This window comes from Budorcas taxicolor, chromosome 10 (assembly GCF_023091745.1).
Source record: "Budorcas taxicolor isolate Tak-1 chromosome 10, Takin1.1, whole genome shotgun sequence".
NCBI classification, from domain to species: domain Eukaryota; kingdom Metazoa; phylum Chordata; class Mammalia; order Artiodactyla; family Bovidae; genus Budorcas; species Budorcas taxicolor.
Genome location: NC_068919.1, coordinates 12,981,040 through 12,993,932, shown reverse-complemented (window position 1 = coordinate 12,993,932; position 12,893 = coordinate 12,981,040). Strand labels below are relative to the sequence as shown.

At 49.2% G+C, this 12,893-nt stretch overlaps 1 protein-coding gene and 1 non-coding gene across 2 annotated transcripts in view; one reads left to right on the top strand and one right to left on the bottom strand.

Moving 5' to 3' along the window:
- Positions 1–12,893, top strand: part of MEGF11 (multiple EGF like domains 11) — a 249,764-nt gene that overhangs the window by 197,258 nt on the left and 39,613 nt on the right. The window lies entirely within an intron of this gene.
- On the bottom strand, positions 4,112–4,218 carry LOC128054875 (U6 spliceosomal RNA). The gene has a single exon (XR_008200026.1). It is a non-coding gene; the product is annotated as a U6 spliceosomal RNA (small nuclear RNA).

Genomic DNA, 12,893 nt, shown 5'->3' with positions numbered 1-12,893 from the left:
CACAGGCTGGTGAATGACTTGCAAAAAGTTTGTTCATTTTACCCCCAATAATGCTGAAAAGAAGAAGTTGCCCAAGGTCCCGTAAGTGTCAGAGCCAGGACCTGAATTTAGTAGTCAAGTTCCAGAGCCCACTGGCTTGATCAGCCTTCTGCTACTGACCTGCCTCTCCTGTGGGCAACCCCAGAGTCCCCTTACTAGGAGGAGACCTGAGCCACGGCCACAGGGTGCCCCAGCCACATGAGCTGAGCTAGGAGGGGGTGCCACACTCTAGGGCAGGGCTTCCCTGGCGGCCCCATGCTAAGGAATCCCCTTGCCAGTCCAGAAGACATGGATCTGATCCTGAAGACCCCACATGCCTGAGGGCAACGAAACCCACGAGCCACAACTATTGAGCCTGCGCTCTAGGGCCTGCACAACTACTGAAGCCCAGGTGCCCTAGCGCCTGTGCTCCGCAACAAGAGTCACAGTGAGGAGCCCGTGCCTCATGGCTAGAGAGCAGTGCCTGCTCACTGCAGCTGGAGAAAACCTGTGTGCAGCAACAAAGACCCAGCATAGCCCAAAATGAGCAAATCGATAAAATTATTTTGAAAAAACCACTATAGGGCAACCGGGCACCGGTCAGGGAGCTGAGGGGAAGTGTTAATTTCCCAGGCAGTGGTACGGATGGAGCACCCAGCCATCACCATGACACTCACCCGTTTCACAGTTCTTCCACTATAACACGCGCCCACATCCATCACCACAGGAGTTCCCACAACCCTCTGAGGTTAAATGCCACTGTTGCCATTTCACACACGAGGACACAGTCATGGCAAGGTTACCTAACTCTGAGCATCTCAGCTCTCAGACCCAAGACCCAGCCACTCCCCAGACAAATGCTGCCAGGATGAACCTCTCCTGGCCTGTCTCCCTCTGAGGCCTCACTGCCCTCTTCTCCCTCTGGCCTTTAACCCCAGACAGCCTCTGCCCGAAGCTGGAAGCCACCTTATCCCTTCCTGCAAAGAGGTCTAAACTGAGCTCCCGTCAAACCTGCCTCCCTGAGGCCTCAAGTTCTTAAAGGAGGAGCACATCCCAGGCCCATATTATGTGTAATGATGAATTCTATGAGAACTTGTCTGAGACACCTCTGGGACCCAGAAAAATCTGGAGGAAAGCAGCATTATAAAGACTTGAATAATTTATAGAGTTGGGGGATGGAAAGGACGGACAGCTTGGACAGTGTGTGCTAAGTCGCTTCAGTCGCGTCCAACTCTTCGCAACACCATGGACTGTAGCCTGCCAGGCTCCTCTCTCCATGGGATTCTCCGGGCAAGAATACTGGAGAGGAGTTGCCGTGCCCTGCTCCAGGGGATCTTCCCAACCCAGCGACTGAACAGTGGAGGCACCCTTTCCCACCTCCAGTTCTTTTTGTTCACCAGTAGAAGCCTCTCAGGCTTCAGCTTTACTTTCTCTGCATTCATTCTGTAACTTTAAAAAAAATGATTCTACAATCAATAAGCCATGGGATTTGCCTGGGTCTGGACTCTCAAACTCTCTTAAACAGAAGGGAGTAGACCAGACTCCTGCCTTCAGGGGAGGGGTGTTCCAAAAATAGGTTGGGATACTGAGGCACTTGCCTGCCCTTGGGGACCTGCCTTTGTCTATTCTTTAAAGTTTTAAAAAGCCTTTATTGAAGTATAGTTGACTTATAATGTTGTATTAATTTCTGCTGTATAGCAAAGTGACTTAGTTGTACACATATATATGTGTGTATATATATTTTTCTATTCTTTTCCATTATGGTTTACACAGGACAGTGAATGTAGTTTCCTGTGCTAAACAGTAGGACCTTGCTGTTTATCCATCCTACACGTAACAGTTTGCAGGTGCTGTTCCCAAACTCCCAGTCCTTCCTTCCCTTACCCCTCCCCCTTGGCAAGCACCAAGGGGTTCTCTCTGTTGTCTCTCTCTCTGCCAGTGAGTCTGTTTCTGCTTCATAGAAATGTTCATTTGTGCCATATTTAGATTCCACATATAAATGATATCATATGGTATTTGTCTGTCTCTTTCTGACTTGCTTTGCTTAGGATGATAACCTCTAGGCCCATCCATGTTGCTGCAAAAGGCATTATTTCTTTCTTTTTAATAGCTGGGTTCCATTATATGTATACACAACCATATCTTTATCCATTCATCTGTAGATGGACATTTATGTTATTTCCATGTCTTGGCTATTGTAAATAGTGCTGCTATGAACATAGGGGTGCATATAACTTTTGAATTGTAGTTTTGTCTGGGTATGTGCCCAGGAGTAGAAATGTTGGCTCATATGGCAACTCTATTTTTAGTTTTCTGTGAAACCTCCATGCTATTTTCCATGGCGGCTGCACCAACTTACATTCCCACCAACAGTGTAAAATGGTTCCCTTTCTCCATACTCTCTCCAGTATTTATTATTTGTAGACTTTTTAATGATGGCTATTCTGACAAGTGTGAAGCCGTACCTCATTGTAGGTTTGATTTGCCTGTCTGTAATAATTAGCAACGATGAACATCTTTTTGCATGCCCATTGGCCATTTGTATGTCTTCTTTGGAAAAATGTCTATTAGCTCTTCTGCCCATTTTTCGACTGGGTTGGGTTTTGTTGTTATTGTTATTGAATTATATGAGTTGTTTGCATATTTTGAAAATTAAACCCTTATTGGTCACATCATCTGCAAATATTTTCCCCCAGTTCATGACTTGTCTTTTCATTTTGTTTGTGGTTTCCATTGTTGTGCAAAAGCTTATAGATTTACTTAGGTCCCATTTGTTTGTTTCCACTTTTATTTCTATTGCCTTGAGAGACTGATCTAAGAAAACATTGGTATGACTTATGTCAGAGAATGTTTCGCCTATGCTTTTAGGAGCTTTATGGTGCTTTTTCTTATTTAAGTCTTTAAGCCTTTTAGAGTTTACTTTTGTGTACGGTATAAAGGCGTGTTCTAACTTCATTGATTTACATGTGGTTCAATTTTTCCAACTGCACTTGAAGAAACTGTCTCTCCCTTATCGTATATTCTTGCCTCCTTTATCAAAAATTAATTGTCCATAGGTGTGTGGTTTTATTTCTGGGCTCTCTATTCTGTTCCATTGTTCTATATGTCTGTTTTTGTGCCAAGACCACACGTTTTGATTCTTGTAGCTTTGTAGTATTGTCTGAAGTCTGGGAGAGTTATGCTTCTTGCTTTGTTCTTTTTCCTCAGGATTGCTTTGGCAACTCTGCATCTCTTATGGTTCCTTATAAATTTTAGGACTATTTGTTCTAGTTCTGTTTTTAAAAAAGTCACAAAAATTTGATAGGAATCGCATCAAATCTGCAGATTGCATTGGGTAGTGTGGCCATTTAAACAATATTAATTCTTCCAATCCAAGAGCATGGGCTGTCTTTCCATTTCTTTGAATCATCTTCCGTTTCTTTTATTAATGTTTTGTAGTTCTCAGCATACAAGTCTTTCACCTTGGTGAGGTTTATTTCTTTTCTTAGTTATCAAAGATTATAAGTGTATAATATGGAGAAGTATAGAACAAAATACAATTATTAGAGGGCAATTGCTCCACAGTCTTGTGTTGGCCTCTGGCACCCATCAACACGAATCAGGCACAGATGTACACGTGTCCCCTCCCTCCTGAACCCCCCTCCCATCTCCCTGTCTGTCCCACCCCTCTAGGTTGTCACGGAACACTGGGTCGAGCTCCCTGCTTCACACAGAAAATTCTCCCTTGCTGTCTGTTTTACATATGGTAACGTATATGTTTCCACGCTATCCGCTCAAGTTGCCCCACCCTCTCCTTCCCCCCTGTGCCCACAAGTCTGCTGTCTATGTCAGGACTCCATTGCTGCCCAGCAATTACCGCATGCATACAGAATCTAGAAAGATGGTACTGATGAATCCATTTGCAGGTTTATTTCTAAGTATTTTTGATGCAGTTTTAAGAGGGATTGTTTACATTTCCTTTCCGATACTTTGTTGTGAGTGTGAAGAAATGCAATTGATTTCTACATGTTAATCTCGTATCCTGCTCCCTTGCTGTGTTCATTTATTGTTTCTAGTAGTTTTTGTGTGTCGTCTTTAGGGTTTTCTATTTATAGAAAACTATGACCACTTCACGGATTTGCGTGTCATCTTTGTGTGGGGGCCATGCTAATCCTCTGTGTATCATTCCAGTTCTGATACACGTGCTGCTGAAGCCAGCTCCTGCCTTTGTCTTTAGGGTAAAGTTTGAAGCCTTCCCAGGTGGGACAGTGTAACCTTCAGGCCCCTGTGCTGCTGCTACCCTTCAGGCTTGGCACTCCAGGAAATCCAAATGGATTGCCTTACCCTAGAGGCCCGCCCACCCTCCCACGTACAGTGTCTCCTCTATGCCTCTTTTCAATCTGGCCTTTGCCTGGAACGCCCTTGCTGTCTATCATCCTGGCTGAATTCTGCCTGTGTCCAGCTCCGTTGTGATCCCCTCATAAAGCCTGCTTGCTTTCTTCCTGTGGGACACTACCTTCCCATAGGACCCTGGCACACCCACTCTAGGGGCACACTGCGGATGAGTCTGTCCTCTCTACCAGACAGCTGCTGGGGCAGGCCTGTCTGATTCCTTCCTATCCCCTGTCCTGCCAGCCTCCTAACCCAAATTCACTGCCAGGCCTGCACAGAGAATGGTCAGTAAATCTCTTTGAATAATATCCCAGGTCCTTTAGAAGCATCCCATGAGTCATGACAGTGCCACATTTTGCTTGGACCCTAGCAAACACCCCCATCAGTCCCTGCAGGACCCTCTGTCCCCATAATCTGGTTCCCACTTGGGACATTATCACTGTCAATATAGTTAGCCTGCAGCTCTGTAGGCCACTGCCCCGGGCCCACACCTCCCAGCCACCACCTCAGAGGAGCTGGGTTCTGCAGTACAGATGCTCACATAGCCCATATACTCAAGCCTACAGTGTGAACCCAGCGTGTCCATGCTGTGCACACCATTCTCCAGGCCATTCTCCAAGCCCCCTTGAGGCTTTATGACCAGGATCAGCCCAAATGGCCTGCATCAGGTGCTAAGCTTACCTCACAGCTGTCATGCCGCTGACACAGGACACGCTCCACCAGAGTCACTGCATAGACCATGCAGTTGTGGAGAGGGGAGCCCATAAGCTGCCATTCAAACCGAGACACTGGGACAATAAGCCAAATATGCCATCCCTAACCTGCTCTTCCACACAGGCAGAGCATCTGTGCATAGGGCCCACGAGTATTATTTACACCACATATATCAGCAGTTTATGTGTTTGCATAAACTCACTGTTTGCACACACATATGCACCACTCTTATGACAGAAAGTGAAGAGGAATTAAAGAGCCTTTTGATGAAGGTGAAAGAAGAGCATGAAAAAGCTGGCTTAAAACTCAGCATTCAAGAAATGAAGATCATGACATCTGGTCCCATTGCTTCATGGCAAATAGATGGGGAAACAAGGGAAACAATGAGAGAGTTTATTTTCTTGGGCTACAAAATCACTGTGGATGGTGACTGCAGCCTTGAAATGAAAAGATGGTTGCTCCTTGGAAGAAAAGGAATGACAAACCTAGATAGCAGATTAAAAGGCAGAGACATCACTTTGCCTACACAGGTTCATATAGTCAAAGCTATGCTTTTTCCAGTGGTCATGTATGGATGTGAGAGCAAGATGGTAAAAAGGCTGAGCACTGAAGAGCTGATGCCTTCGAACTGTGATGTTGGAAAGGCTTAAGAGTCCCTTGGACAGCAAGGAGATCAAACCAATCAAGCCTAAAGGAAATTAACCCTGAATATTCGTTGAAAGGATTGATGATGAAGCTGAAGCTCCAGTACTTTGGCCACCTGATGCAAAGAACTGACTCACTGGAAAAGACCCTGATGCTGGGAAAGACTGAAGGCAGGAGGAGAAGGGGACAACAGAGGATGAGATGGCTGGTTGGCATCACTGACTCGATGGACATGAGTCTGAGCAAACTCCAGGAGATGGTGAAGGACAGGGAAGCCTAGCGTGCTGCCGTCCATGGGGTCACAAAGAGTTGGGCACGACTGAGCACCTGGACAACAACAAGGCACACATACCCGCAGGCTTACCGAGAACAGCCTCCAGAACATCTGGGTGGAACAGGGAGGCAGCCCACCACACCCCTCCCCTGCCACAGTCGCATCCTGTGCCTCTGCCCCCTCCACGTTGTGCTCACACACTCTAAATGCTCATGAAGACCCCTCTCCCCACCAGCATGGGATTTCCCAGCAGTTTAGAGGCAATGGTTTTTGGCACTTTTTAAAAAACTACTAAGGAAATCACGAAACCTAATGCAGAGCAGTTGGGGCCATATGCTGTCAGTGTTTGTCCAGGAGGTCCCAAAGATTCTAGCTGACTTTGCAGGGACTTTGCCTGACTCTGTCCATGGAGGGAGTCAGGCCCAGAAGGCCAGTAAGAGATGACCTGATCCTCTGTGGCCAGAATCACCCCCACCCCCAGGCCCTCAGGAAGTGCCAGAGTGCTTGACAGGGCTCAGTCCTGGGAGAGCAGGAGCAGGAAAGGGAGGCTGCCGTAGGAAGCTCCTTTCTCTTAACTAAGACCTGAGGTCTGTGTGTGATGTTGCGAGCGTCCCCAGGCATCAGCAGCAGTAGCCGCAGCATCCCTGTAACCAGCTTTCTCTCTTTCAGAAAATGTTTACTATTTGATGGATCTTGGCACAGTCCCCAGTCTGACTCTCACTCCCACTACCTGTTATTCCGCCTTAGCTTGGTTCCATCAAGCCTTGAGGGCTTCTGGTTTATTTTTTAAATATTTATTTATTTGGCCACAGTGGTCTTACTTGTGGCATGTGAACAATTAGTTGCAGAGTGTGGGATCTAGTTCCCTGACCAGGGATTGATCCCCAGAGCCCCTGCTTTGGGATCGTGGACCACCAGGCAGTTCCAAGCGTTGAAAGCTTTTGGACTTCAGGAGCCTCCTAACATAAGATACAAATGCCGCATAAGAGTTCCCACCATAAGCCCCTAGTAGCCATTCTCGCCCCCACCGTCAGCATACATTTAACAACAAATCTGTAGAGAAGCACCTAGGACAGGGCCTGGCATATGGTAGGCGCTCAGGACACTGGGGTCCCTGTCACACAGCTGCCCTGTTTGCAGGCAAGGCGGCCAGGTCTAGAGGAAAGAGACTGGGCTGTGGGGTCAGTTGGCCCCTTTCTCACAGCATGACTAAGAGCAAGTGACCTCTCCAGCCTCAATTTGCCCCCTCTCTAGGCTGGTTCTCTCTCTAGGAAGGTCATTCCTTCCCTGAAAGCCTGTTAGTGCCTGGCACAGGCTGGCACCAAGGGGTTGGTTAAAAATCTGAGTCTCCTTCCTCCTGTCTCCAGCACTGGGGATTGGTCAGTCTGTCCTAAGCCAGTGGCTCAGTCCTGTCTATAGGCATGAAGGGGAGTGGACAGGGGTAAGGATCAGAGTCCCTACTCCCTCTTCTTCAGGTCCTTCCCACTATGCATATACCTTTGTGCAAGAACTTTCCCAGGAATTTTAGATTTGAGAGCCTCCCGATAAGATACAAATACCTCTCAAGAGTGTTCAATAAGCTCTTATCACCCTGTGATGCCTTCTTGGAGCTCATGAGAGGGAATAGTTGGAGAACAGGAAGGGGCTATAGATAGGACAAAGGCATCAACAGAGAGAAGAGAAACTTGGTTTTGCCAGTTGAGTCTCCTGGAGGACCCCAGATCCTGCAGCCAGTACGTGAACGTAGCCTGAACTTGACTCTAAACATCCTCTTTTGGCCACGCTCACTGTGTCTCAAGTCTTCCTGAAGTGTCTTGGTATCTGTTTAGGGACTATTAGGAGTCTGTGCTCCTCTAGGGAGACCTCCTGAGGGGTCAGTTATGTAGCATATTTATGCAAATTAGAAAATGAAACATTCCTTTATCAAGACAGTCTATTGGCATCTGCCCAAAAACTGATGTAATAAATACACAAGCTGTAGTGACTGCCATTTGAGCAGCTCCTGAGGGTTGTGCAGTGCACAGCCTGAACAACTATACAGAGCAGCCTCAGATCACTGATAGCCTACTCATGTTGGACAGATACAGGGTTTCCAGGCCTAACCTTCAGCCTCTCTTCAACTATCCCCTGGGGGGCCAGATAGAATAACTCAGCCACACAGGCCCTCTGCGATATCCGCTTGGCACAGGGAAACAGGAATGGGAATGGGTGCAACAAGAGGCCTCCATCCCTCTCCCCCTCTCATTTCTCTGGCCCTCTGCTCCTCATGCCTTATGCAGAGTTTCTCTTCCCCAGTGTTCGTTGGCTGTCAGTTGCTGCTTTATCAGTTACACACTAATTAGGTCCAGTGAGGTTTGCTCTGCATTGGAGGGGCCTCTGTGGCTGGTGTTCAGTCCAAGCTGTTCTCTTTGCCTTATGGACCTCGTGTCACTCTTTCTCCCTGGAAGATCACACATGAGTCTCCCCACCTGGGAGTCCCACTGCCTGAGCCCTTCGAGCTGATCGAGTAAAGCCTTAGCTGCTGCTCCCCACTGCTTGCATCATTGCCCGAACCATCTCCTGACCCCATCCTGCCATCCGTGGAAAAATTGTCTTCCCCAAAACAGGTCTCTGGTGCCAAAATTTGGGGCCAATACTGTAAACAGTGAAGTGCATGCCACATGTGTGCTTCTGGTATTGGGGTGACATTGGGCACCAAATCAGCCTGGTGGGTGACCCTGAAGCTCTGGAAAGAGCATGGGAGACAGGGAAAGAGGAGAAACCAGAGGACTGGGGAGGCCACTGCGGAACATCGGGAAGTAGGGGGGGACCTAGCCTGCAACTTCTCCCGCCACAGCCTCGTCATCTGCCTCACCCTGCTCCCCCACTGAAGGATAAACTCCATGAGAGTAGTGTATGCGTGCATGCCAAGTCACGTCAGTCGTGTCCGACTCTGCGACGCTATGGCCTGTGGCCACCAGGCTCCTCTGTCCAAGGGATTCTCCAGGCGAGAATACTGGAGGGGGTGGCCATGCCCTCCTCCGGGGGATCTTCCTGACCCAGGGATCGAGCCCACACCTCTTACATCTCCTGCACTGGCAGGCAGGTTCTTTACCACTAGCGCCACCTGGGAAGCCCCGTGAGAGTAGGGACGTGCTCTGCTCTGCTCACCCAGTGTCCTCTGGCCTAGCACAGTGTCAGACATGTTCTGGTGCTTCCAAAACATCTCCTGAATGAGTGAATTAATTTGATCTGTACGCAGTGAGTGCTGACTGTGGTCAAGGTACCATGCCAGGACCGGGGCCACGGGGCTGAGGAAAACAGACCGAGTCTTTACACTCATGGGACTTAGCGTGAGGATGAGAATTCTAGCAGGATGAGAGCTGATTTTAGTTCATCACAGTTGTGATATGTGCCACCAAGGAGCAGGTAACAGAAGCCTACTCTTCAAGTGGGAAGACAGGGGAAGGCAAAGAATATGGGAGCTGAAGGCCCCCACTGTGCTGCGTGCTTAGTCGCTCCGTCGTGTCCAACTCTGTGACCCCGTGGACTGTAGCCCCCCCGGCTCCTCTGTCCATGGGATTCTCCAGGCAAGAATCCTGGAGTTGGTGGCCATCCCCTCCTCCCGGAAGGGCCCCCCAGGCCGCATCGGATTTAGTGTGATGGTTAGTGAGTTCATGGCCTGCCACCACACCTGATCTACGGCAGACGCTCAACAAGCGTTTGAGAGGACTTCCCTGCAAGTCCAGCGGTTAGGACTCTGCAGGGGGCACAGGTTCAATCCCTGGTCAGGGAGCGAGACCCAGCATGCCACGTGGCATGGCCAAAAAGGCAGTTGAGTACTGAATGGGTAAATGAGTGAGGCTGGGTCACTGTGAGCCAGTGTCTTTGCCTCACTGTAACCCACATACTCTGATGCCAGGTCCAGGGCCCTTTCTTGCCTAAACCATCCCGACTCCGCTACCAAGAAGACCTGGGGGCCAAGCTGACTCCCCTGGCTTCCTGTCCCAGAGTCCTCTCTGCTGAGCTCCACGGCCTGTAGAGCATGCCCACCCCCTCTGCCTGGACCCAGGGAACCCCGTTCACTCCATTTACACTGCCTCCTACCAACAGAACGTGCGGAAGGGGACCCTGAGGTGAACTGGCACAACTGCCTACCCCTTTTGTGTGAGGGAGGATCAACCACTTTCCATCCTTCTCCTCCTTTCATTCCAAGAAGTACTCATTAACCTCCTGCCCATTACAAGGAAAACGGATGATCAACACAAGGAGCCCAGTTGTTGACGAATTCTCCCAAATACAGCCGAACTACAAAGCAGCATATTGCAGGAGAGAAGATTCAGTAAACAGTATTTGAAACCAATGTAATAGAGCATATAACTCATTACCCACCCGGGTCCAGACCCCTGCTGCCACGTTGCACATGGAGGCAGGTGGAAGGCGGGGAGGAGACCTGCAGCTCTGCAGTGGGACCAGCTCTGGGGCTTCCGTTCAGCCAGCCGCTCTTTCAAATCAAGTTCAAGGTGTTAATAGCCTAGGCTGCATCTATAATGAACAGGCCTCTGGATTGAAGGAAGAATTCTCATCCATCCTCCATTTGCGGAATGAAGACACTGAGCAGGAGAGGCAGGCTTCCCCCTACAGGAGCTGGAACCTTGGGAGCCTGCCTCTGTGGGAGGTGGAGGGCTGCCCTTTCCCAGACGGGGGAAGGGGTGTTGGGAGTGGGCTCTGCAAGTGTAATGGGGATAGGTAACAATACAAGAAACACCCAGATATCAACTTCCAGGTGTTGAGAAAGAGCAAGTGTGTCAGCTTGGCAGGTGGCCTTTCCTCAAAGTCAGGGCCATGTCTTCTGGATGCTCTGTGCTTAGGTGGTGAGTGTGCCGTCAATAGGAGTGTGCAAGGGCAGCTACCCCAGAGCTTTACCACACCTAGGCTCTTCGCATACTGTACTGAAATAAGAGCCAGGAGATTCAAGTGCCAAAGCCATCCTTCCCAGTGTTGGCTGTGTGACCTTGGGCAAGTTGCTTTCCCTCCCTCGGCCTGTTTCCTCAAGTGTAAAACAAGGCAGCCAAACAAGGTGACTTGCAACATCTTTTCCAGTTCCGGTACAAGGAGCTATCACCCCACTGAGAATCTAGATGTGAATGCAATGAGATCCTGGCTCCCTGAGCTTACAGCCCAGGGCAGAGGCAGGATATGTAACCAATCCCAGGCCGTGCATTAGCAGCATTGGTGGCCACCCAGCCGGTGTGATTCTTAGATTCCAGGAGGGCTCCCTACTCTGGGCCTGCATTCCCATCATTCCTCACTTCTTCGGGTTAAGACCCCCTACTGCAGGCAAGAAGATGCTCAGAGAGGCAGAGCTACAGGGTCCTTAGAGATGATCCAGCCACTGGTTCCCAGCTAGACACGTACAGAAGCTGCAGCAGGTTGCCAGGAGCGATTCCGAACATTTTACAAAGCCTGCAGGCAATTTTCCATTACCTAGGATGAAGCTCACTAAAACACCAAGGTTTTTCTTCTGCTGTTAATTAGAATTAAATTAACTCTATGTGATCTTCCAGGTGAGCGTGCGCTAATCAGAAGCCCTGATTGGTTGTAGGTGACATCATAGGAATTTCTAGGTCATGGTTGGTGGACAAGATGCTGCCACCAGCATCAAACGGCATGTGGTCACTGGCCAAATTGCACCTGTTCATTACGTGACTGGCCTTGGACACCAGCGCGTGGTGACAGCAGTGTCTCTCAAATTGGAAGAGCTTTGCAGACAGGGGACACTAACAAAGCTTCTTGATGGTGAAAAGATGGGGAGACTGATTTCAACAGCTGCCTATAATTGATAAAGAAACCAAGACCTGTGTGTTACCTAGTGTGAACATGAGTCAATCAGAACAGAAGATTGTTTTCCAGCAGTAAACGTGCTTAGTTGCTCAGTTGTCCGACTCTTTGTGACCCCATGGGCTGTAGCCTGCCAGGCTCCTCTGTTAATGGGATTCTCCAGGCAAGAATACTGGGGTGGGTAGCCATTCCTTTCTCCAGGGGATCTTTCTGACCCAGAGATCGAACCTGGGTCTCCTGCATTGCAGGTGGATTCTTTACCATCTGAACCACCAGGGAACCCCTCCAGCCATAAGGTGTATAGGAATTCTGGATGGAGATTTTGGCCAACAACTTGAATAAAGGCCTTAGGGTACTCCTGGCTGAGGGAGTGAGCAAAGGTGCTAGGCTACGTGAAGCATGTAAGATGCCGAATGCAACCCCCGCTACTTTCTTGGGTTCTTGTCCTGTCCTTTTTGTCAGAAGGTGAAAAGATCAACAGATGTGGATTCAAGGCTGGTCTGGGTCAGGCACTGGGCTGGGGAAGATGTGGTAGATAAATCCCAGCTCTGCCTCATGGGCCTACTCTGACCTTCAGTCTCTTTCTCATGATGGCGATGAATCTGATCATCCCTAATATCCTATTCAGCTTGGAGGGTCTTGTCTTCCTGAGTGGATGCACTTGAGGCCAGCAGCATAATTTTCTGACTGTATGTCTGACCCTCAGCCTAGCCGGGGAGGGTTTGCACAGGAGATGGCAGAGTGTGACATGAAACCACAGACCAGGATCTGGCCCGGCTTTCCATTTGCACAAGAGCCCCCAGGGAGGCCCAGAGTCGGTGTGGCAGCACGGGACTCATCCTTAGACCAGGCAACAGTCTGCTTCCTGTGTGTAATGGGAGCCGCAGAACCCCGGCCCACCGGGGCCCCTCACTCATCTGTCCAACAGTAAAGAATACGTCCACTCCATGCCAGGGACTGAGCTAGGAATCCTGGGGCAGCCAAGACAGATAAAATCCCTCTTATCACAAAGCTTCTTGGTCTAACTGGGGGAGCCAGTAAATAAGTGGGC